The 26,449-nt window shown below is 39.2% G+C and overlaps 1 long non-coding RNA gene across 1 annotated transcript in view; it reads left to right on the top strand.

Annotated features, from left to right (window-relative positions):
• Positions 1-21,184, top strand: part of LOC135273173 (uncharacterized) — a 40,976-nt gene extending 19,792 nt beyond the window's left edge. The window contains exon 4 of the long non-coding RNA XR_010340998.1: positions 20,730-21,184. This is a non-coding gene — a long non-coding RNA (uncharacterized LOC135273173). The remainder of the gene's footprint in view (positions 1-20,729) is intronic.
• Positions 21,185-26,449: the final 5,265 nt, after the last annotated feature.

The following is a 26,449-nucleotide window of genomic DNA, read 5'->3' as shown; positions in this document are numbered from 1 at the left end:
GCACCTGAAATCAGGGCCTGAAGAACAGCCCTGTGGGCAACCCCCAGAATACACACCTCCAGACCAACCGAGCAGCTCTATGCCTATGTCCCAGGCCTAAGAAATAGCCCTGTGGGTTACCTCTAGCAAACATCTCCACAGGCCAGCCAGGCAGCCTTATGCTTACATCCTGGACTTGAGAAGCAGCTGCATAGGCTGCCCATGGCAGACACACTTCAAGGCCAGCTAAACACCCATGTGCCTGCACCCTCACCCTGAGAAACAGCCCCATGGGCCACCCCAAGCCAACAGACACCTAAGCCAGCAGAGGAGCCTTGAGACTACATCCCAATCCTCAAAAATAGCCCTGCGGTCCATGCCTGGCAAACATACCCCCATTTCAGCTGAGCAGCTATGCACCTGTATCCCAGGCCTGAGAAAGCCCTTTGGGCTACTCTTGGCAGGCACACCCTCAAGCTATCCGACTTAACATGTGCTTGTGCTACTGGCCCGAGTACAGCCCTGTGGTTTAGAGCCAGACCCTAAGTTGGCTAGATTCCAAGCTGCCTAACCCACTGTGTGGATGTACACATCCCTGACCTGAGAAACACCCTTGTGATCCAACCCTCAAGAAAGCTGCACCACTGCTACCAAAGACTCTCCCAGCCTAGGCTACTGAGATACTTGCAGGCGTCAGGTGTGACTGACAACTGAGGAAAGTACACAGAGACTACACTACAGTGCCCACCTAGACACAGATGCCTCAAAGCTAATGCACCCTACCAAACTGACATTCCAAGACTGGTTTATATGAATAAGTCTTTCCCTGTGAAATGTAGTCCATAAAATTGGAAGAAAGGACTTTTCAACCAGATGTATAGAAATCAACATGGGGACACATCAAACATAAAAAAGCAAGGTAACATGACGCCTCCAAAGGAAAACAGTAATTCTCCATTAACAGACCCCAATCATAAGAAAATATACTAAATGCCAGAGAAAGAATTCAAAATAATCTGAAGGAATCTCAATCAGATACAAGAAAATACAGATCAGCAAAATCAGGAAAACAATTCATGATTTGAATAAGAAATTCAACAAAGAGATAGGTAACATAAAAAAGAGCCAAACAGAAATCCCAGAGCTGAAGAATTCAATGAGTTAAATAAAAAATACAATCAAGAGCTTAACATACTAAACCAAGCAGAAGAAAGAATTTCTGAACTTGAAGACAGATCTTTTGAAATAACACAGGCAGACAAAAAAGAAAAAAGAGTGAAGAAAGCCTACAGGATATATTGTATACCATGAAGTAAACAGATACATTATGGTCATTCCAGAAGGAGAAGAGAAAGGAGAAGGATGTAGAAAACATACTTCATAAAATAGTAGTGAAGTCTTGAAATTTGAAATGGACGTTCACGTCCAGTAAACAGAAAGAATTCCAATTAGAGTCAACCCAAACGGGTTATGTCTGACACACGTTATAGCCAAGTTATCAGATGGTAAAGGCAAATCATTCAAAAAGCAGCAAGAGAAAAGTATGAAGTTACATATAAGGGAATTCCCATTAGACTAACAGCAGATTTCTCAGCAGAAAATTTACAGGTTGGGAAAGAATGGGATGATATATTCAAAATACTTAAAGCACGGGCAGGGGACCCACAAGCCAAGAATATATACCCTGCAAAGCTATATTTCAGAAATGAAAAAGAAGTAAAATCTTTCACAAACAAGCAGAAATAAAGGGAATTCATCACTGCTAGACTGGCCTTATAAGAAAATGCTCAAGGGAGTCTTACATCTGGAAATGAAAAAATAATAACCACTGTCATGAAAACATATGAAACTATAAAATTCACTGATAGAGCCCAAACACAAAGAAAGGAAAAGGAATCAAACCATATGAATGTGGAAAACCACCCAAGCACAAAATATAAACCATAAGAAAGGAAGTACGGAACAAAATATAAAACATCCAGGAAACCATATGACAGAAGCAAGTATTCACCTATCAATAACCTTGAATGTAAATAGATTCAGTTCCCTCATTTAAAAGATACAGACTGGCCGAAAGGTTAATACACCCAACTATATACTGCATACAAGAAACTCACCTCACCTGTAAAGACACACAGACTGATAGCAAAGGTATAGAAAAAGATACTCCATGCAAATGGAAAGCAAAAGCCAGCCAGAGTAGCTGTACTTATATCAGACCAAAGAGACATCAAGTCAAAAACTGTAAAAAGCAACACATCAAGCATTCTTCAGGATTGATCATATGTTAGGACACAAAACAAATCTCAAAAAAAAATTAAAATTAATTTTATCAACTATCTTATCTGACCACATTGGAATTTAAAACTAGAAATCAATAACAAGAGGAACATTCAAAACTACAAACAGCTGGAGATCAAACAACATGTTCTTAGGTGGCCAGTGGGTGAAGGAAGAAATTAAATGGTAAATTAAAATATTTCCTGAGACAAATGAAAATAGAAATACAATATGCCAAACCCTATGGGGCACAGCAAGAGCCATAGTAACAGGCAAATTTATGTAACAATAAATCCTACATTAAAAAAAAAAGAAAGATTTCAAATAACCTAATGATGTATCTTAAAGAACTAGAAAAGCAAGAGCAAACCAAAGCCCCAAAATTAGTGGAAGGAAATAAATAATGAAGTTCAAAATGAAAATAAATGAAGTTGAGACTAAAAATACCTACAAAAAGGGTCTGGAGGGGCACTAGGGAGGAAGTGGGAATGGTTAATGGGTATCAAAATAATATAGTGAATAAGATCTAGTATTTGCTAGCACAACAGGGTGACTACAGTTTAAAAAAGTAATTTAACGTACATTTCTTTTTTTTTTTTTTAATTATATTTAGACTCTGGGGTACATGTGCACGTCCTGCATCCTACAGGATTGTTGCATAGGTACATACATGCCATGGTGGTTAAAAGAGTATAATTGGATTGTTTGTAACACAAAGGATAAATGCTTGAGGTGATGGTTGCACGCATTTACCCTGATGTGCTTATTACATATTGCATGCCTTTACCAAAATCTCATGTAACCCGTAAATGTATACACCTACTGTGTACCCACAAAAATTAAAAATTAAAAAAATACAAAGTTTAACAAAAGGTTGGTTTTTTGAAAAGATAAAATTGACAAACTGGCTGGGTACGGTGGCTCGTGCCTGTTATCCCAGCACTTTGGGAGGCTGAGGTGGGTGGATCACTTGAGGTTGGGAGTTCAAGATCAGCCTGACCAACATGGAGAACCCCGTCTCTACTAAAAATACAGAATTAGCCAGGTGTGGTGTGCCTGTAACCCCAGCTACTCAGGAGGCTGAGGCAGGAGAATCACTTGAACCCAGGAGGCAGGTGGAGGTTGCAGTGAGCTGAGAGCACGCCATTGCACTCCAGCCTGGGCAACAAGAGCAAAACTTCATCTCAAAAAAAAAAGAAAAATTGACAAACCATTAGACTAAGCAAATAAGAGAGAAGACCCAAATAAGTAAAACTCGAAACAAAAAGGGAAATGTTACAACAGATTCCACAGAAATATAAAGGATCATTAGAGACTACTATGAACAACTATACACCAATAAATTTAAAAACTTAGAGGAAATGCGTAAACTTCTCAACACATACAACCTAACAAGATTGAATCAAAAAGAAACAGAAAATCTGAAAAGACCAAAAGGTAGCAAATTGAATCAGTAGTAAAAAAGTCTCCCAATAAAGCAAGTCGAGGACCACATGACCTCACCACTGGTCCAATAATTCTCAATACCAGTACCAGTTCTTCTCAAACTATTCCAGAAACTTGGGCAAGTGGGATTTATCTCAGCAATGCAAGAGTGGTTCAACATGTGCAAATCAGTAAACATCACAGATCACATCAGTAGAATGAAGGACAAAAATCATACGATCATCTCAATGGATGGAGAAAAAGCATTTAATAAAATTCAACCCTTTATGATAAAAGTTCTCAATAAATTAGGTATAAAAGGAAAATACCGCAACATAATAAAGATTATATATGACAAAACCACAGCTAATATACCAAATGGAAAAAGACAAGAATGCCTACTTTGCCACCGTTATTCAACACAGTACTGGAAGTCCTTAGCCAGAGCATTTAGGCAACAGAAAGAAATAAAAGGCATTCAGATTGGAAAGGAAGAAGTCAAGTTGTCCCTATTTGCAGACAACATGATCTTATATTAGGAAAACATAAAGACTCTACCAGAAAACTCTTAGAATGCATAAATTCAGTAAAGTTGCCCTGATCTGATCTCCCATAACTGTGTACATTTATTATATCTCAGTTAAAATAAATTTTTAAAAATACCAGAAGAAAGTAAAAACTCACCAGTAATCTGCCAACCTAGAAATAAGTTTGAACTTTTATCCTTCAGGTTCTTTTTCTTTACACCTGTATTTATTTGTTGAGTTACAAAAATGTAACCATATTATCTCAACATACCATTTTTATAACCTGCTTTTTAAACTTAATATATTGTACATGCTTTTAAAAATTCCATTAAATTTTCTCTTACATTATTTTATAGTATTAAAGAACATCAAAATTTATGGGTATATTTGTTAAATTCACTTAATTGTTTTTAATTGTTTTAAACTTATTTGTGTGATCAGTGCTGAAACTAATGATTTAAACACAACCATGACTGTTTTCTCAAGAGAGTCCTAATGAAAGGATATGCAGAATAAGTATTAAAGTTTCTAGTTTTAGTTAACCTTTAGTCTAGAGAACAGTTTGGTGTCATGAACAAGGAGCAACTTATAAAAGAATCAGTCTATGACTAGTGAGGAAATAAATGGGATTTCTCCTAGAGTCTGTTGCTGATTGTAGAGAACCTGAAATTTCATTAGCTGAGAGAAATTGTGGAAGATTTGTGGAAAAAGCGTAAGTGGGAAGATGAACTCCAGTACAAGCAAGGGTCAAGTGACACAGCAAAGAAAATTTATTTGAAGGACAGAAAAGGAGTATAGTTATATAAGTCTATTCCCCAAAGCAGCAAATTTACATGCTGCTCCAAAATAGTGGAAACAAACAAAGAAAAATCTTTGCTAGTCTGATTGTTTGTGTCCTCCCAAAATTCATACGCTGACACCTAATCTCTGATATGATGGTGTTCAGAGGTGGAGCCTTAGGAGGTGTTTAGGTCAGGAGTGCAGAACTCTCACAAATGGGATTAGTGGCTTTATAAGAGAGGCTCCATAGAGCTACTGTCCCCATTCTACTATGCGAGGACCCAGCTAGAAGGTGTCACCTGTGACCCAGAAAGAGGGCCCCACACCAGAACCCAGCCATGCTGACACCCCGATCTCAGATTTCCCAGCCTCCAGATCTGTGAAAAATAAATTTGTCATTTATAGTCCACCCATTCTGATCTTCTGCTATAGCATCCCAAAAGGACTGAGCCACCATTCTATTTAAAACTTTTTTTATATTTTTTTATGATTTAAAATTTTTCTGCATTGAGTCAGAAAACACTGAGTGGAGTTTGTTACATCTCACAAGTGTAGAAGTGGATCTGTAGAAGTAGCGGTTGCAGGCAAGTGTGAACCAACATGTGTTCAATCAGAGAAGCAGAACTGGCCAGATTTTAAGTGAATGTGTATGTATATATACACGACATGGATTTATAATAAGGAATTGGCTTATACAGTTCAGAGAGCTGGTTAAGCAAGCTCAAAGCCCACAGGGTCAGGCAGTCAGGAAGGGAAGATAGTGGGATGGAACCTCAAGAGCACAGACTGAAGCTTCTTGTCCACAGATAGGTATCCTGGGAAGATCCTAAGGAAAGGAGAAAAATTGCAGATCTAGCTGCTGTTTGAAGCCTCTTGGCTTAGAGAGGGCCTAAGCTTTCTTTGAAAGGGCTTCTCAGTGACTAAGACAGGCTCACCAAGAATAATCTCCTTTTTTATTAACTTAAAATCAACTGATCAGGGTCTTTAGTTGTGTTTGCAAAATCTCCCCCAGCAACATTTAGGTTAGTGTTTGAATAACTGGGAAAAGGTATATTAGGCTACAAAGTAGCTGCTGTTTCCCTTTTCTCTTCTGGCTCTAAGGAGAGAATATTGCTTATAACTCACCCTAACTAGAAACATACTAGAAAGAAAATCTGGGGACTATACTTCAGCCCAGCCAAGTTGATATCACAAAGCTATCCCATAGATACAAACAACGAGGTTCCTAAATTTAGAACTTCTGACTCTAGAAAATGAGAAGAGATATGGTTGAAAGAATTTGCTTAGCAATTTTAAGTTAAGGTTATTTTTGTGAAACTTCAAAGTAGTCTTGGGACAAAGAAAATGAAATTTGTACATTTTCACTGCAGAAAGTAAATCATCTGTGTCTTCAGAAAATGACTGCTAAAGGAAATCAGAGATATTTTAGAATATATCCTCTTTTAAAGTTATTGTATGTTTTTTTCACTCTTAGAAGCATAAAACTTGATTCAGATTTTTTCCTGCATTAACTACATTTATTTTTGGGGAGGCAAAAATAATCCTAGCTACTCGGGAGGCTGAGACAGGAGAATTGCTTGAACCTGGGAGGCAGAGGTTGCAGTGAGCCAAGATCGAGCCATTGCACTCCAGCCTGGGTAACAAGTGCAAAACTCCATCTCAAAAAAATGTTAAGATAAAAGCTGGACATAGTGGTATGTGCCTGTAGTCCTAGCTATTCAGGAGCCTAAGGTGGGAGGATCGCTTGAGCCCAGGAGGCAGAGGTTGCAGTGAGCTGAGATCACACCACTATACTCCAGCCTGAGCAACAGGGCCAGAGCCTGTCTCAAAAAAAAAAAAAAAAAAAAAGTCACAAGAAAGAAACGCCCATCTTCTATGCCAGATATTGTCAGCATGCAGTGCCTAGGGTACTGTGGCAATCTTCTTGCAACCAGTGAGGGATCCTAGCCTGAGGACTGGTACTATTCAGTCACCAAAGACAGGCAGTTTGTCTGACAGAGTGGAAAGATGGAAAGAACCTGCATCCTTCATAATGTTATTGAACTGCTAAATTAATCAACCCTGGAACTGCCCTACTTTAGGTCTTTTTGTTTGGTGATACTTTGATCTGTTGGAGAGTGCATGGCACTGCTGACCTCTTCCTCCCTCTCAGATCTTTCCCTGCCTGTACCCTTGTGAACCACTATCCATGTTTTCCTCCTGTGCCTGAGGCTATTTTTAAAATTCTCTTTCAAGAGTTTATGTTCCTCTGCTTATCCCCAAATTGCGGCTGAATTTCTTTCTTCACCTTATTTCAACCAACTCTGCGCTTTCTTACTGGGTGGTCTCTTCCATGCTTTTGACATATGCCTATAATCTCCCAATCTCTGTCATCCCCTCTTACTCACCTTGTGTCTCCTACACCACCCTAAACTCACCATGTCTTGCTCTTCTGTATCTGCAGTCCATGAACAGTACCACAGTCACCAAAGCCAGAATCTTCAGGCTTCCTGGATTCTTCCCTCTCCTTCACAGGACTCTATCCCCTTCCCCGTCAAATCCATTCCAGGAAGGAAATGAATTTTTCGTGTCTGTTCTTCTCTAATCCTCACTACTTATCCCTCTCCTCTTAACTCAGGTTTGCATCATTTCTCATCTGGACTGTTACCATATGCCTGCCACTTTCTAGTTCAGGATTCGTGCTGTCAACAGGGAAATCTTTTTCATATCAAAATCTGATCATGTCATTTTCCCCACTCCTCCTCCCCAAAAATTCCTTCAATGGTTTCCTATTTGCCTTCAGGATAAATGCTAAATTTCTTATTATGAAACCTGCCTTTTACCTTCCTTATATGTCCTCCACACCTGTGGAGAACTACATGTCATTTCTTGAAATCACTGATCTTCCTAAGGGCTGGATGTGTTATTCATACCTTGAGAGTCTCCCCTCTAAAGATAATTTTTTATGGAAGTTTTCATACATACAGCAAAGTAGAAAGAACAAAAAATGTCTCTATTCTTAACATAAGCTCAGAAGTTGTTACCATTTTTGCATATTTATATTTTTATTTTTGAATCATTTGAAAGCAGCAGACCTCATGATCTTTCACTCCTAATTTTTTTTTTTTTTTTTTTTTGAGACAAAGTCTTGTTCTGTTGCCAAGGCTTGAGCGCAGTGGCACGATCTTGGCTCACTGCGACCTTCGCGTCCCTGGTTCAAGCAATTCTTCTGCCTCAGCCTCCCGAGTAGCTGGGATTACCAGCACCTGCCACCACGCCTGGCTAATTTTTTATGTTTAGTAGAGACAGGGTTTCACCATTTTGGCCAGGCTGGTCTCAAACTCCTGACCTCATGATCCTCCCGCCTCAGCCTCCCAAAGTGCTGGGATTACAGGCGTGAGCCACCGCGCCCAGCCTCATTCCTAATTCTTTAGCACACATTGCCATACAGTTGATCCTTTAACAACATGGTACGCTAGGGGCATGGGCTCCCTGCCACTGTGTAGGTGAAAACTCACATACAACTTTTGACTCCCCAAAAGCTTAACTACTAATAGCCTACTTTTGACCAGAAGCCTTACTGATAACATCAACAGTCAGTTAACACCTATCTTGTATGTTATATGTATTATATATACTGTATTTTTACAATAAAGAAAGCTAAAGAAAAAATGTTAAGAAAACCATATGGAAATTCCCATTCATTAAGTGGAAGTGGGTCATCATAAAGGTCTTCACCTCATCTTCACATTGAGTAGGCTGAGGAGGAGATGTTAGTCTTACTGTCACAGGTGGCAGAGGTGGAAGAAAATCTGTGTAGACCCTCAAGTTCAAACCCATATTGTTCAAGGGTCAACTGTATAAGGACATTCTGCATAACTACAGTACCATTATTGACATTGTAAGAAAATTAATAGTAATTACTGAGTGCTTTTAGTCTCCCTCCGTTTTGGTCAAGGCTGTAGTTGTTCATTTGTAAGTGACAGAAATCTGAAACTAATTGAGGCAAAAATGAGAACATACTGAAAGGAATACTGAGGACCGTAATATATCTGCAGAAAAGTCGGAGATGCAGCTGGCACCTGGGAACAACAGCATTCACTTGCTCTACCACCAACAGGAGTCTGCTGCCTCTTATTTCTGCCTCCCTGTGTATTGGCTTATTCTCTCTCACTGCCAGTATCCTTTTCCTCAGCGATGGGAAGAAATTCACTGACTGCTCTTCAGCCTTGCATTCTGTGTCTTCCATCCACTGGGAAGCTCTAACTAGCAGGGTTAGAAACTGCCTTCTCTCTGCTTCCATGGTGGTGTTAATCCTGCTGAGATGAAATGGAGCCCCACCCAAAATTTGGTTCACATATCAAGACTGTTGATGTCACACATGCACACACACCAGCAGGGTAAAAAGGTTTATTACACTCACTGAATGAAGCTTCTAGGGGATGACCATGGTAGGCAGATGGGGGAAAGGGCTGGAGAGAGCAGAGAACGAAGACTAGCTTGGTTTTACTGTGTTCAGGGAGCAAGGCTGGAGTGGGTTTGCAGGATTGGAACTTCTCACTAGCTCCAAGAGAGAATGTGCAGGCTTTCTTCTTGGCTTGCCCAGATGTGGAGCAGAAGATAAAGGGGCATCATTGGGGCTTAAAAACTGTCAGCAGTCAAAGATAAGAAATGGAGTTAGCGTCTGTATAACTCATGGCATCTTCTAAAGAGTATCAGGCCTTTCAGTAAGGGTGCATCTAGAATTTCCCTTGCTTCTTTCTTGACCCTAATGCTGACTCCTCTTGTTACCCTGATCATCCTACTCCCCTCTAGAATTTGTTTAACAATAAACTGATAAAATTAGCTTTCTTTGTTTTCAGCCTCTTTGTTTAAATTTATTCTTTAAGCCTACCTTTTATTCTCTCTGCCCTCCATCCCTTTCTCTCTCCCTCTTTTTTTTCCCCCTTTCTCTCCTCCTCTCTTCTTGTTAACAATCCCATGGAGCAATCTAGACACCCCTGGCTCCCCTTCCATTCCTACCACCACCACCCCCCCACCCCACTTCCCGGCCAGTTTTTATGCCAGTGCTGTTAAATGTTTTTCTGTTTCCATAGCAGCTCTTGTGATTGCCTGACGGATTCTTCCTGCCTGCTATACAGATAAAACCAGTTCACTAAGACCATGGTATTGCAATAAAGAGTTTTATTAGCACGAGGGCAGCTACACAGGAGATGGATTTATTACTTAAATCAGTCTCCCTGAAGGCTTAGAGATTAGGGTTTTTCAAGGATAGTTTTGTGGGCGGCGGTGAGGGAATGAGGAATATTGATTGGTTGGGGATGGAATCATAGGGGTGTGGAAAATGGTCCTCCTGCTCTGAGTCAGCCTCTGGGTTGGGGCCACAGGACCAGTTGAGTCAGCCAGTTGTCAGAAATGCAAAAGTCTGAAAGGATCTCTCAGAAGACCAATCTGAGGTTCTACAGTAGTAATACTACCTACAGGAGTGATTGGGAAACTTAGAAATCTCATGATCTTCCAAAAAATGGCCAGTTATCCCAGGCCCCTCTCATAACCCTAACCTTATGGCCTTTCATTAGTTTTCAAAAGCAGTTTAGTTTTGGGAAAGGTTATTATCATTTTGCTTTAAGGTTAAACTGTAAACTAAATTCCTCTCAAAGTCGCTTTGCCTGTGCCTAGAAGTGACAAAGGACAGCTTGGAGGTCAGAAGCAAGATGGAGTCAACTACGTCAGATTTCCCTTACTGTCATAATTTTGCAAAGGCAGTTTCACTTCTTTTTTCAAACATTTATTGCAGGCTGTGAAAGATGCTTTGGGTAGAAACTTGGTTTACTGAATTCCTTGGCTTATATAATTATTACATTCAGAAAATCTTGGTTTCAAATCTAAAGTTTAAAGTAGGTACTTCATGACTCTAAAAAATGGACATTGAATAGACTTGCTAAAAGTGGATGTCTTTATTGTCAAGATAGTTTATGAAAAGCATTTTTCTCTAATGACTTTTTGGTATTCTAAAAAAATCAAATAGGCTGCCTAAAGGGATGCTTGGTGCCTCTTAGCTTTTCAATTCCTACCTGCCCAATCTTTCCATAAAAGATTTTACATCAACTCCCCAGCTCAACCTTCAATCTAAAATGTTTTTGAGAGGAGGATAGTAGTAGTTTGCGATAGTAGAGTGATACAAAGTACTGCATATTGATTTGGCCCAACTTTCTGCCCAAAGCTCTGCTTAACAGTGTTGTGTCACTGTCATTCATAAGGTCTGTCTCAGGGCAGTTGCTAAGCCGTTTCTTCAGCTGTTTCCTGGCACTGCAGTGTCGTCTTTCTGTGGTGTAGGAAACTTGCCATTGACCACAAAATTGCAGTTTACTTTCCAAGCTAGTCTCTAATTCATAGCTGCTGTTTTCTAATTCTTTTGAGCCTCAGACTATTCAAAAATATGGACAGTTCGTAGTTCTGCTGCAAGAGCACAGAGGACAACTGTATGTTTGCTTCAGCTTGGTTTATAAATACTTCATGCTGTCCCCTTTGGCCCTACTTCTGTCTTTGGACAGCCAATAATGGAAACAAACAGGAGTAGCACTGGCAGGCATTTGGAAACCTTTGTTTTGTTTTTAAATTTTACCTGTTCAGCCAAGTAATCAGACACCCTGCTTATGATCGGCAGGATTCTAAGATAGGCCGCGGTTCCAAAAATTTCTGGCCTCTAATGTACCTGTACATACTACATTCTCCTAGTTATTCAATCAAACACCAATCTAGGTGTTATTATAAAGGGTTCTGAAACTATAACTAAGGCCCCAAATCAGTTGATCTTTAAGTTAGATTTTTTTGGGTGGGCCTGGCCTAATCCATGAGTCTTTAAAATCTGGCTTTAACAGTCAGAAACAGAAATGTCAGATATTTGAGGTAAGGGAGATATTGGATGCAAGAGAGTTTCTTTGTGCTGTTTTTGAAAATGGTAGGGTCATATAGCAAGAGACTAAGAGCAACCTGAATTTATCAACCATCAGAATGAACTTAAAAGAACTTAAGAACTTAGAGCTTCAGCTGAGGACACATCTTGCCAACACCTTCAATTCCTTCTTCTGAGACCTCGAGCAGATAAACCAGCCATTCTTACAGAATTGTAAGATAATGAACGGGCATTGCCTTAAGCCTCAAGTTTGTGGTAATTTGTTACATATCATAGAATATTAACGCATTTTGAATTTACAAATAATAATATACTTTCCATGATGTAGATCCTGCTCATGTCACCAAAGGAACAGAGGATGGCGAGAGGCAAGGCAAGCTTATGAGGTCTGTGAGCAAGTCTGTCCAAGGAGTGCTCACTCCCTCTGCTTCCTGTGGTGTGGACTGCCCAGAGCTAGAGGCAGCCTGCTCTGTTTGAGCGTGCAACAACTGAAATAGCCTGCTGACGCCCTTCCTGACAACTTCTCTCTGTTCTTCTTACTCCAAACTACTTTGAACAACATAAGTAGATGACTCTTCTCCTCTGAGCAAGGGTGCATTCATTTCTATGGGGTGTGGCTCATGCCTTTCCTCTTTGATCCCTGGAAGAAGGGACAGGGCCAGCCTCAGAAGCAGTGCAGAAGCCTCAGAAGCATCCACTTCATGCTTCCAGGCTCCTAGCACTTCCACACTTGTCTTCTTTCCCCACAGCACTCTCTTGCAGGAGGCCATCTCCAATCCTGTCGTCTTGAAGGTTACACCAAATTACCTGTCCATTTTGAATCCTGCCTTCTTTATCTTAGCTGAGATTGAATGTATTAAAGTCACACAAGGAAAAACATTGAGAAGGAATTCACAGGAAAGTGCATGAATGGTTACCGGTTACCCTGAAGTCTATTTGAATTGTAAAAGCATTATTTTTTTTTTTTAAGAAATCACACAGTCGTTGAACTTTCAGGATGTAAGGAGGATGTTTTTATTTCTGTATGCTGCTGTTCTACATATATGTTTATATGAAGCTTGAGTAAGAAGACTTTTTATCTTCTATATTGTATCTATTTAGCTTCTTCCTGCATTATCATAGGTATAGTTTGAGGCCCCAGCTGGATCTGTACCCATTTCCCTAATTGTTTCATGGTGTCATAACCCCACCTGGGATTGATGAACCTGTTATTTAAAGGATCTGTCTCCACCAGAGGCAAGAGGAATTCAACAGTTCGAGTGCTTCTTGGTTAGAGGAGTTCTGCTCTGTAACTTCAAATATGTTCTTACAGACCCATTCTGGATACCTATCTGTCACTGCCTCAGGATCCAATCCCTGTTTCCACCTTTTTTGTTTTTTGTTCTGGACTGTTAGGTCACAGAATTATTGTGGGCCTCATAATGGGCAATCCACAGAATGATTTTTGGCCAGGATTTTGCTTCCCTGGGTAAAGCAGAAAATCTCTCCTGTGGGATCCTGCCTCTCCAGTGAAGTCTGTGGGCACAGCTTTACTAGTTAATTAAAAAAAAAATCAAATAAAATAACTTGTGTGATGATAGACTTTGTCTATCAATAATTGCATTAAATATCTAAACACACCAATTAAGAGACCAAGATTGTCAGATTGAATAAAAAAACAGGACACAACTAGCAAAAAACCTACGTGTGTGTGTGTTGTGTGTGTGTGTGTGTGTGTGTGTGTGTGTGTGTGTGTAGACATAGACAAGTTAAAAATAAGAGGATGGAGAATATATTACCATGTAAACACTAACCAAGTGAAAGGGCTATGTTAATTTGGACAAAGTAAACTTCAGAAGAAGCACTATTACTGGGAATAAAGGGAGGATAGTACGTAAATATAGAGGGATTAATTTACATACAAAAAAATAACAACTGGAAATATGCATGCATCTACCAATAAAGCTTCTGAATACTTGAAGCAAATATACCATTAGGGCATGGGATTTTAAGAATGGAGTAAGGAGCTCAATGGACTATCTCAACAAACAGCGATTTAACTGATGAGAATTGTTTTTTAAAAAACATTTATTTAAAGTTCCAGGAAATTGTTCATTCAAAAAAATGTTTTAAATCTTCATAAGAACAGTGGGAGTCTCTGGCATTTGAGCCACAACTTTTCTATTATGCTCCCCACCACATACCCCTCAAGCTCCAGTTCTTTGATATAGAAGCTCCCTCTAACCCCAGTTTATACTCTGGGACTGCAGTTTCACCTGAGAGGTGAAGTCTGCTAGCATTTCTCATCACCCCCAATTTTATGTTGCAGAAGTTCTGTTTCAGGCACATTTCAGAAAGGACTGGGTCTCTCTTGACCCACCCCACCCTAGGGCAGATGCTGTACCTAGATGCAGCAGGCCTGAAATCTGGGGAACCCAATCTTGCCCACCTCATTTGTAGGGTTCCACATTAGAAAGAGCAAGCTGAGAAGACCAGAGTCTACCACCCCTTCTCCAGTGTCCACTTGTACAGCGGGCAACACTAGGGGAAAAGTAGATCAGACAACATAGACTTTAAAACAAAATTATTACAAGTAAAGATGGACATTTTATGATTACAAAAGGGTCAATCCATCAGGGAGATATAACAATTATAAATATATTTATGTAACTAATAACAGACCCACCCAAAATATATGAAGCAAAACTGCCAGAACTGAAGGGAGAAATACACAATGCAACAGTAATAATGACAGTCTTCAGTACCCCCATTTTCAATAATGGATAGAACATCTAGGCAGAAGATAAAGAAATAGAAGACTTGGAAAAGTATAAACCAACTTGACTTGTAGACATCTTTAGGACACTGTGCTCAACACAGAATACGTAGAATGTTCTCCAAGATAGGCCATATGCTAATCCACAATACAAACGCTAGTAATTTTAAATGGATTTAAACAATACAGGTTGAACATGCCTAATCTGAAAATCCAAAATCCAAAATGCTCCAAAATCTGATTTTTTGCGTGTGCCTACATGATGCTCAAAGGAAATGCTCATTGAAGAATTTCAGATTCTCAGATTATGGTTGCTCAACTGATAAGTATAATGCAGATATTTCAAAATGTGAAAAAATCTGAAATTCAAAACACTTCTTGTTCCAAGCATTTCAGGTAAGAGATACTCATCCTGTACAAAGTATGTTCTCTGATGACTTCATTTTCTACCGAAATAAATTGGAAATCAAAAACAAAAAGTCTTGAGATAATAAATATACTCTTTAATAATCAGTGAGTCGAATAAATCAAAAGGGAAATTAGAAAATACTTTGAGATGAATAAAAACAAAGCATATCAAAACTTACAGAATGCAGCAAAAACATTGCTGGGAAGGAAACACACAAAAATATCTCAAATCAGAAACCTAACCTTCTCCCTCAAAAAACTAGCAAAAGAGCCAACTAGCGGGGCACGGTGGCTCACGCCTATAATCCCAGCACTTTGGGAGGCCAAGGCAGGTGGATCACGAGGTCAAGAGATCGAGACCATCCTGGTCAACATGGTGAAACCCCGTCTCTACTAAAAATACAAAAAATTAGCTGGGCATGGTGGCGCATGCCTGTAATCCCAGCTAGTCAGGAGGCTGAGGCAGGAGAATTGCTTGAACCCAGGAGGCAGAGGTTGCGATGAGCTGAGATCGCACCATTGCACTCCAGCCTGGGTAACAAAAGCGAAACTCCAACTCAAAAAAAAAAAAAAAAAAAGCCAACTAAAGCAAGCAGAAATAATAAAAACCAGAGAGGAAATAAAATACAGAATAGAAAAATCATAACAGAAAATCAACTAAACCAAAAGTTGGTTCTTTGAAAAGATCAAATTGACAAACCTTTAGCTAGAATGACCAGGGAGTAAACAGAAAAGACTCAAATTACTAAAATTGGAAATGTAAGAGGTAACATTACTATCAACCTTATAGAAATAAGATTACAAGAGAATATTATGAACAATGTATGCTAACAAATTCATTAACTTAGTTGAAATGGACAGATTTCCAGAAAGACACAAAATACATAAACTGACTCACAGAGAAATAGAAAATCTGAATAGACTTATAGCAAGTAAAATGTTTGCATTAGTCATTTAAAAACTTCCCAGAAAACAAGCCCTGATCCATATAGCTTTACTTGTGGATTCTATGAAACATTCAAAGAAGAATTAATACCAATTATTCCCAAACTCTTCCAAACAATAGAAAGAGGAAAACTTAACAACTTAGTCTATTAGGTCTGTGTTACTCAATACCAAAACCAGACAAAGACACCACAAGAAAATAGAGACAAATATTTTTTCTGAATATAGATGCAAAAATCCTCCACAAAATATTAACAAATTCTAAAAAGGATTATACACCATGACCAAATGAAATTTATCTCAAGAATGCAGGATTAGTTTAACATCAAAAAAATCAATTAACATAACACAGGGAAAACCAATAATCATGTCAATAAACACAGAAAAAGCATTTGAGAAAATACAACATCCTTTCATGATAATAATGCCTAAAAACTAGGATAGACGGGATTTTCTTCAACCTAATAGAATATCTATGATGAAAACCCCAAGGCTGACATCATATATAATGGTGAGAGAATGAAAACATTCCCCCTACATCAAGAACAAGACAAGGAGATTCATTCTTGTCACTTCTTTTTTTGTTTTTTTGTTTGTTTTTTTTGAGATGGAGTCTCTTGTTGCTCAGACTGGAGTGCAGTGGTGTGATCTTGGCTCACTGTAACTTCCACCCCCTGAGTTCAAGCGATTCTCCTGCCTCAGCCTCCCAAGTAGCTGGGATTACAGGCACCCACCACCACGTCCAGCTAACTTTTTGTATTTTTAGTAGAGATGGGGTTTCACAGTGTTGACCAGGCTGGTCTCAAACTCCTGACCTCAGGTGATCCACCTGCCTTGGCCTCGCAAAGTGTAAAGTGCTGAGATTATAGGTGTGAACCACCGCCCCTGGCCCTGGCCCCATTCTTGTCACTTCTATTCAACCTTCCATTCCAAGTTTGACCAGGGCAGTAGCATTACAGTCTGTCACAACATTCTGTGTATTATCTGATTTACTTACTCCAAACGTATCTTGTTACTTGGGTGTGTGAACTTATGAGCTACTGTCTGGTAATGCATATTGAGAAGGGCAGAAGGCCAAGCCCTGGCCTTTGTCTCTTCTTGTGAATTTAAGAGGAGAGATGATCCCCAAAATGGAGAGACCCAGTTCCACAGCTACACATAAGAACTATTGATTGCCCCATATTTGTCAACACTCTTAACTGACAATGCTTAGGCAGAAGCATCATGGCACAAAGATGTCTTCCTAAATCATAATTCAGTAGCCCTAGGACTTTGTAGGACCAGAGAGAGCCATTAGAGGAGAGCATTTCAAGGGCAGCTGCTCAGCAGCTCCTTACTCTGGCAAGCTTTTCTGTTCCAGGTTGAAGAAACAGGCTCTATCTCAAGGCAGACAGGGAAGGAAGTTTGGAAGCCTTCCCCTAGCCTAGCCTCTCTTGTCAGCTCAGTCTGCCCTCTCCCGCTCACTTTGCCTCACCTGACACTTTAAGGCAGCCTTCAGTTCTCCCAAGATTGTCTCACTATTTTTTGGTTATTTCTTGGAGTCAGTACCTCCCTCTAACTTATAAATTTTTTCAGCATTGTTGTTGTGGGGGAGGGAAGATGGCAGGGAGAGCTAGCGGGTACTAATTCACTATCTTTAAAGGAACCCAAAGCCCCTGATTAATTTGCTGCTTTTTTTCCCAATTATTTTTAAATTTTTGTGGATATATAGTAGATATATATATTTATGGGTTACATATTTTGATACAGGCATGCAATCCATAATAATCACATCTGGGTAAATGGGATAGTCATCACCTCAAGCATTTATCTTTTGTGTTAACAAACCATCCATTTATATTTTAGTTATTTTTGTGTAAAATTAAGTTTTTTTTTTTACTATAGTCACAGTGTTATGCTAGCAAATGCTGGGTCTTATCCATACTTTCAATTTCTTTGTACATATTAATTATCCTCACTTCCACCCATCCCCCCTGCTATCCTTCCCAGCCTCTGGTAACCATCTTTCTACTCTCTATCTCTATAAGTTCAATTTTTAGCTCCCACAAAGAAGTGAGAACATGGAAATTCTGTCTTTCTGGGCCTGGCTTATTTTACTTAACATAATGTTCTCTAGCTCCACCCATGTTGTTGCAAATGACAGGCTGAAAAGTACTCCACTGTATATATGTACCACATATACGTTGTGGTTTATATGGTACATATACGCAATGGAGTACTATTTTTCATGGCTGAATAGTAGTCCGTTGTGTATATGTACCACATTTTCTTTATCCATTCATCTGTTGATAAAAACTTAGATCACGTGCCCCTCAAGTCTACTGGCTCCAAGCCCAGCACAGCACTAGGACTCTCTTAGGAATTGCAGTGCTTGTAACCCTAGGCCCTAGGCCACTAGGACTCCTAAGAGAGTCCTAGTGCTGTGCTGGGCTTGGAGCCCCAGAACACTTTAGCCTGAGGTGTCAAGGCTAGTGGGAACTCAAGTTAGGACTGCTAGGATGGGCAGTTCCCACCCCACCACCCCAGGGCTTGTCTAAATGCTTTCTCCCTGGGCAACAACAGCTGAGTTCAGCCAGATTTTGCTTTCTGCTGTGACAGGGCAGCACTGAGTTCCCTTGCAGTCTCACAGTCGCTGCACTGTCCCTCTCCCAAGTGCACAAATTCTCTTTCTGTGCCACTTGGCTGCTGCCAGGTGGAAAGCGATGTGTGGGAAAGGGTGGCATCAGCAATTGAAGACTTTCTACCCTACCCTCTTCAGTGCCCCACTCTTTTCATCTATGAAATGAGTATAATAAAAGCCCCTAACTCACAAGATCACCTCACACAACTTTGCCACTCAGTTTCCACTCCTAAAATGAAGGGCACGTATTTGTGGAATTTGAGGAGAATATGATGAACTTCAGTGATAAGAAGTTAAAACCAAACCAAGTACTGTGAGTGCTCGCATAATTTTTGGTTTTTATGAAGGTGCTTTTTGTGTATGGTGGTTGAATTTAGTATCTCTGTTGGGAGGGGGACATTGGTGGAGCCTTCTGTTTGGCCATCATGCCCTGCCCTTTCATCTGCATTCAGTTTTCTTAAACTATTGAAAATTATCAGCTGTTGACTGTTTATCAACTTTCCCAAGTCTTGAATTAGAGGTAATAAACTAAATTGAAGAAAGATAGGGACAGAACTTCTTGAAGAAAAAAAGTATGGTGGACAGTTGCACCAAATATAAAATGCAGTTCTGGTTCTGAGTTTTTCAGCTGCTTGGGATTTGAGGTTTATATGCAAACTTATTAAATGTGAATTATAAAATGTAAAATTTCAAAAACCGTGGACCAAAATGGTTGCATGAGGAGAGGACCTTGTGAAAGAAGGCTGTATATTTTTTTTTATTGTACTTTGGGCTCTGGGGTACATGTGCACATCCTGCAGGATTGTTGCATAAGTACATACATGCCACATTCCCCCCCACCCCCTCGTCGCCTACATCAGGCATTTCTCCTGGTGTTATCCCTCCCTATCCTCCCCTGCCCCCGCATTGTCCCTCCCCTCCCCCTCCCCACAAAGCCCAGTGAGTGTTGTTCCCTTCCTTGTGCCCAAGTGTTCTCATTGTTCATCACCCGCCTATGAGTGAAAACATGCAGCATTTGGTTTTCTGTTGTTGTGTCAGTTTGTTGAGAATGATAGTTTCTAGATTCATCCATGTCTCTACAAAGGACACAAACTCGTCATTTTCTATGCCTGCATAGTATTCCATGGTGTATTTAGAAAATAAGGGTTTGGATTGGTGTAGGAGGATAGGGGAAAAAACACAGGGCAGGCAGATTGTCAGAAGCATGGGTAGATTGCCCATGGAATTAGCCTGGCTCAAGTGGAAGGTCTGGATTGAAAAGAGTTACTTGTTTAGGCTGGGTCATGTGAGATTAGGAAGGAACCTAATAACTAGTGGGTGTGTGGGAGTAGGTAGAGAGAAAAAGCAAGGAAGCTGTAGAAGTTAGGAGGCCTATACAAATAAGATTAGCTGTAGAAGTAGTAAGTGGACTATAGAATAAAGTTTCACTTTTAAGGCAAACCATAACATGGATACTCAAGGGAGACATTAAAATGGATTTGTGGATTTCAGACCATTTAGTGTGTTTAGCTTTGAGAAGAGGCAGTTCAGTACTGGCATTTAGAGCCCAGAATAGACCCAGAAGACTTAGATTCACATCCAGGTTCGAAGTGTGCCTTTGGCCAGTTAATTAACTTTTCTGTGCCCCAGTATTCTCATCTATGAAATTAGTATAGTAGAATCCTCTAACTCACAAGATCTCCTCACACAACTTTGCCACTCAGTTTCCGCCCCTAAAATGAAGAGCATGTATCCATGGAATTTGAGGAGGAGAGGACACAATTCACAATTGGTAGGAGGCAGGGTGGTGGTACAGAAAGAAAAGGAGCTGACCATTCTGTGCCCCGTCCACTGCCTCACTGGGTTCTGAGCCTCACAGGGCTGAGACTTGCTTCATTGTATCCCAGCACCTGGCACTGTACGTGATATAATTGGCACTCAGGAAATATTTGTTGAATGACTAAATGCATTTTTATATGTAGTTTTAAATATAAATAAATTCAGAAAGCGTTTTAGTATATTAAGCTATGTATTTGTCTAACAATTTTGATGTTTAATTTTTTAACAATTAGAAATCATCTTATCAATTAGAATTATCTTTGAAGTATTTGTGATCATTTTCTTTTTGTTTTACAGACCAGTTGGAATGCCAAAAATGGAAAAAGTCTACTTACATAATCCTAGTTCTGAAGAAACTATTACTTTAGTATCAATATCTGCTACAACATCACATTTTCATGCATCATTTTTTCAAAATAGGGTAAGTTTCTCTGCTATACATGATCGCTCCTGAGTTTGAAGTTGAAATATCTAGATCTTTATTGATTAATAACTTGCTGTTTGAATATTTCAAACCTGTTCCTAGATCTGTTTGTTCCACTTCCTAAAAATGATTACTTCTACGCTTAAACACATTGTTTTTCTCAACGTGAAACAGCTTAACAAATCAGCAGTGAACCTTAAATACTCTGAAAAAGGTAGCATTCTTATATTCAGTAGATTTTATTTTCCTTCCTAATCACAGGTAATTCCTTAGCATTGTGTTAGTTTCTTCTTGCTACATAATAAATTACCACAAACTTGAGGCTTGTGACAACACCCACTTATTAGCACACAATTTTGTAAGCCATAAGCACACTGAGTTGTTTGTTCAGTGTATCACTGGCTAAAATTAAGATGTCGTCTAGGCTGAGTCCTTATCCAGAGGCTCTGAAGGGAAATCACTTCCAAACTCATTAAAGTTGTTGGGAGAATTACGTTCCTTGTGGAAGCCCCCAATTCGCTGTTGGCTCTTTGCTAGTGACCCCTCTCAGCTCCTCAGGACCCCCGGATTCCTTCTCACAGGCCATCCATCTTCAAGCCAGCAACAGCGCATCTTTCCCCTGGCACTTTGTACCTCTCTGATGTCTTCTGCCTCCAGCTAGAAAACTCTTGCTTTTTTTTTTTTTAATTGTATTTGGGCTCTGGGGTTCATGTGCACATCCTGCTCCCTGCAGAATTGTTGCATAGGTACATACATGCCATGGTGGTTTGCTGTCTCCATCCCACCCCACCGTTGCCTACATCATTCTCAGCAAACTGACACAAGAACAGAAGACTCTGCTTTTAAAGGGCTCCTGTCAGTGGGTCAGGACTCTCCGGTTAGTCTCCCTTTTGATTAACTAAAAGTCAACTGGTTGGTGGCCTTAATTACATCTGCAGAATCCCTTTTACCATGTGATGTAAATAATCCCAGGTGTGGTATCTCATCCTAGTCACAACCTCAGAGATTAGGGCATAAAGTCTTAAGCACCAATTTAAGGTTCTCCTTACCACATATATCATCTAAAATTTTATTGGTAATTTTTGTAGGAAGTATGTAAACTTGTTATTAAAAACTTTTTTTCTGACCCCCCCAAAAAAATGGTATCTTAAGTACATTTTAAATTTGAGAGAATACCTAAAGCTTTAGCATATAGGTTTCCAAAATAATTAATAAAATAGCAAAGATGAGAGGGAAGAAAAATGAATGGGACTGAATTACATCTTCCCAGGGTTTTCAGTGACTCCTTTGAAGGGATGTGACTGAGTGACAAAGAAGAAACCGTTTTAAGCATATAAGATATTGGTTGCTGTATTTTTATGTCAGTTATTTGATGTTTACATTTCTCCTTTCTAAAATCCTGTTTCATCATATGTTTACTTTAGAGTAAAAAAAAAAGCACAACTTTTTCATTTAAAGGTATTTTATAAACAAGAAACTGATAAATTAGTATATTATTTTGGTAATAAAAAGTTTAATTTTTTTGTGATTCTTGTAGAAATATCCCTTTTCTAAATTATTTCTTAAAATAGCTTTCCCTTGAGTTAGTTATTCTTTGTTAACTAAAAGATATTTTCATACTTTTTATAGATGTGCTGTTGATAATAGTCTCCAGTAATATAATTCTAATGCTGGGAGGGACCTGTGTATACACAGGCTGAGCTCCAGAGAGATCTGCCCCAGTCATGCAGTGAGTGGCAGGAGCCAAGGTGAAGGTGTAGGTGTTATGTTAGCATCCCCAGTGATTTGTATCATATTACACCTCAGTGAGTGGCTTGTACCTAACAGCTTCTATAGAGATGTATTTATGTATAATGAAACCATCCAGCTTTCAGGCATTATCAGTATGCAGAGACATGTTGAGTTTAAGGGCAAAATTGTGAAGTAAAAATGCAATCGGTTCAAAAATAGTTCACAACTGCACTATACATTTTATTTCTAACTTGTTAGCTTTTTGCTAAGTCAAGCAATATTTTGTTGTTTCTGAGCACTCCAAGTTTCACCTGTGTTAAAGGCCAGGGTTTTTACTGTTTTCATTGCTATCATGCTACAGAGACTAGAACAAGAGTTGCAAACAAATTCTTACTGGGCTAGGTAAACAATATAAATGGGGGAAGCAAGCCAAGTGGGATGAGGGGGTGCCCTAGAGAACATGTGACCATTCAAAGAGATCAGCTTCCACTGGGCTCCAGGCAGTGGTTACCATGTTGGGTGTGTAAGCCCATGTGCAGTTCTGCTGATTTCAGAAATAAGAATTCTCATGTATCTTCCAGTCTTCATACATTGAAAATCAGTTTAGTTTTAGAAAGACAGTATGGGCCAAACAACATAAGCTAAAGGCTACTAACTTGACATTTCTGAACTAGACTCTCCCAGGGACCTTTTTCTATATATATATATATATATATATATCTTTTTTTTTTCCCCCTAAAGTAAGACACTGACTCCAGACACTCGAGAAGTAGAGGGGAGAGATGGAATGAACTCTCGGGGGAAGAAATAACCTATTTCCTCTCTACTTCAGCTTTATGTCAATAATAAGAGCCTTGGGGAAAGATGAATAGAGTTTCTTATGTGGAGGAGAGCAAAATCTTTACATTTATTCTAACTCTAATTACCTTTGTCATGCTCAGAATTCCTGGTCAGGTCTTATTTCTTTGACACATTGTCTATAACTCAGAGTTTTTAGTTGTTCACTGTTAACATCTCTACATTAACCAAAAAGTAGAAAATACAGAAAAGACTATTTTTTAATTATTGTTCAAACCAAGTTTTACATAATTGTATTTTAACACGCACATGCAAGTAATTTTGTTAAAGTTTTTGTTTTAAGACCGCCTGAAAATTAAAAAGAATAGGAATGATAAGAGAGGTAAGGGGTTTGGTTATATGAAAATTTATTTCTCCATATATAAGTTTGTGTAATTATCTGTTAATTGAATATAATTATCTAATTATAATTAAAAATTACATAATAGTAAGACTGCATTTTAGGCCATTCCTCTTTCATGGCCATATTGTATATGGGCCATAAAATATGCAACATGTATTTTACATCAGAAAAATACAGATTTTTGTAACCATATTCTATACAAGTCCAATTTTGGTTCCTTGGCTTGTGGAAATGGGGTGCCTTACACACAGTAGGATACAAAAATGTTTTTTTTATTGATTACAACCTTTTGATTGATTAAATTTTCAGATAAACTGAAGATTAACTAGGATAAACTTTGTTTCAGTCTGTGACTAAAATTAAAATGTTATAGTTCACTTATTTCAGTATACTTAATGGACAGTCTCTTCTCATGGGTTGAAGGGCACTAACAAATATTAATGATCATTTTAATTAGATATAGAAGGACATTATTCTATTTTAGGTTAAACTTTGATTCCATGACATTACTGGGAATTGAACAAAATATGATGTAGCAGTAGTATGGAATATTATGCAGATAATAAAGAGAATGAAATAGGTCTCTGTTGATCTGAAATAATATACATGACATGCTAATATGTAAGAAAAGCATATTGTAAAGTAGAATAAAATACCTTTTTTTTTTTTTGAGACAGGGTCTCACTCTGTCACCCAGGCTGGAATGCAGCGGCATGATCTCAGCTCACTGCAACCTCTGCTTCCTGAGTTCAAGCCATTCTTGTGCCTCAGCCTCCCTAGTAGCTGGGACTACAGGTGCCTGCCACCATGCCCAACTAATTTTTTGTATTTTTTAGTAGAGATGGGGTTTTGCCATGTTGGCCAGGCTGGTCTCAAATGTGCAGCCTCAAGCAGTCCGCCTGCCTTGGCCTACCAAAGTGCTGGGATTACAGACTTGAGCTACCATGCCTGGCATATAATACCATTTTTATAAAAGCAAAAAGTCTGTGTATATTTATTTGAGTATATTAATAAGAGCTGGAATAGATAAAGCACAGATAGATTTGCCAGGTTAACTGGATAACCTGAGAAAGGTGAGAGTGGTGGAAGTTTGGGGTTATCAACTTTTTATTCAGTCATCTTAGCACTGTATCACTAAGTAAAATAAGTACTTGTTACTTTTGCAGTTCAAAACACTTAAGAAATGTAAATTTAAAATAGTTTCGCCACTCCACCTATGTGGAAATAAGAAATCAATTTAACAAATATTTATTAAGTGTCTACTTAAGTGTCAGGCACTTTGTTTTTAATCAGTGAAAACAGAGATGCCTATCATACATACCTTGGTGGGGAGGGTTGGGTAAAGTCAGCAGCAGAGGGAAGGCAAGCATGGTAAATAAGTAGATTTTGTAAGATCTTAGAAAATGATACAAGGTTAGGAAAAGAGTATAGAATCAGAAACTTAGGAGTTAACAGGGAAGGTGATGTCATTTTAAATAGGGTGGTCAGGGTAGGCTTTATTCAGAAGGTAACATTTGAACAAAGACTCAAAGAGGGTGAGGTAGAAGGACTATGTGGAGGAAACTGAAATATGTGGAAGAAAAGCATTCTAGCCAGAAGAACCAAGTGGTACAAAGGCTGTATTGTTGGAAGCAGGCCTGTTGTGCAAAGACAGCTAGACCAGAGTGAGCACGGGTGAGAGGAGAAGTAAGGGGGCAGACCGTGAAGGGCCTTACAAACTGATTTGACTTGACTTTCCTGATTGACGTGGAAAGCCATCAAAGGGTTTTAAACAGAAGAATGAAATCGTAGCTTAGGTTTTAAAAGGATCTTCATTCATCAAAAATAGAACAAGGGACCCCAGTCACATTGGCTGTTGCTGTACTCCAGGGTAAGAAGATAATTACTCTGACTAGAGTGGTACATGGAAGAGGTGAAGAAAGGAGTTGGACTTGGGATACCGTGGAGATATTGCAAGTTCAGTTCTAGACCACTGTAGTAACCCAGTAACAGAATTTTTTGCTTTCCCTGTATATATAAAAGTTATGTTTATACTGTACTGTGGCCTATTAAGTGCAATACCATTGTGTCTAAAAAACATACATACCTGGCCAGGCGTGGTGGCTCACGCCTGTATTCCCAGCTCTTTGGGAGGCCGAGGTGGGTGGATCACAAGGCCAGGAGTTCAAGACCAGCCTGGCCAAGAAGATGAAACACCATCTCTACTAAAAATATAAAAATTAACCGGACACGGTGACGGGCACCTATAATCCCAGCTACTCGGGAGGCTGAGGCAGAAGAATCACTTGAACCTGGGAGGTGGAGGTTGCAATGAGCCAAGATCACACACCGCACTCTACCCAAGGCGCCAGAGCAAGATACTGTCTCAAAAAAAAAAAAAGTGCATACCTTAATTTCAAAAATATTTTATTGCTAAAAACTGCTAACAATCGCTGAAATGATCTTCTAGAGGTGCATTTAAAAATAATAATAATAATTAATTAAAAATTAAAAACTGCTAACGGATCATGTCAGCCTTATGCAAGTCATAATCTTTTTGCTGGTGGAGGGCCTTGCCTCAGTGTTGACAGCCACTGACTGATCAAGGTGGTGGTTGCTGAAAGTTGGGATGGCCATGACAATTGTTTAGAATAAGACAACAATGAAGTTTGCCACATCCAT

The sequence above is a fragment of the Aotus nancymaae genome, unplaced genomic scaffold (genome assembly GCF_030222135.1).
Source record: "Aotus nancymaae isolate 86718 unplaced genomic scaffold, 86718_ANA_hifiasm-v0.15.2.pri h1tg000341c, whole genome shotgun sequence".
NCBI classification, from domain to species: domain Eukaryota; kingdom Metazoa; phylum Chordata; class Mammalia; order Primates; family Aotidae; genus Aotus; species Aotus nancymaae.
Note: the sequence above shows the minus strand (reverse complement) of the source record. Positions and strands in the feature narration are given on the sequence as shown.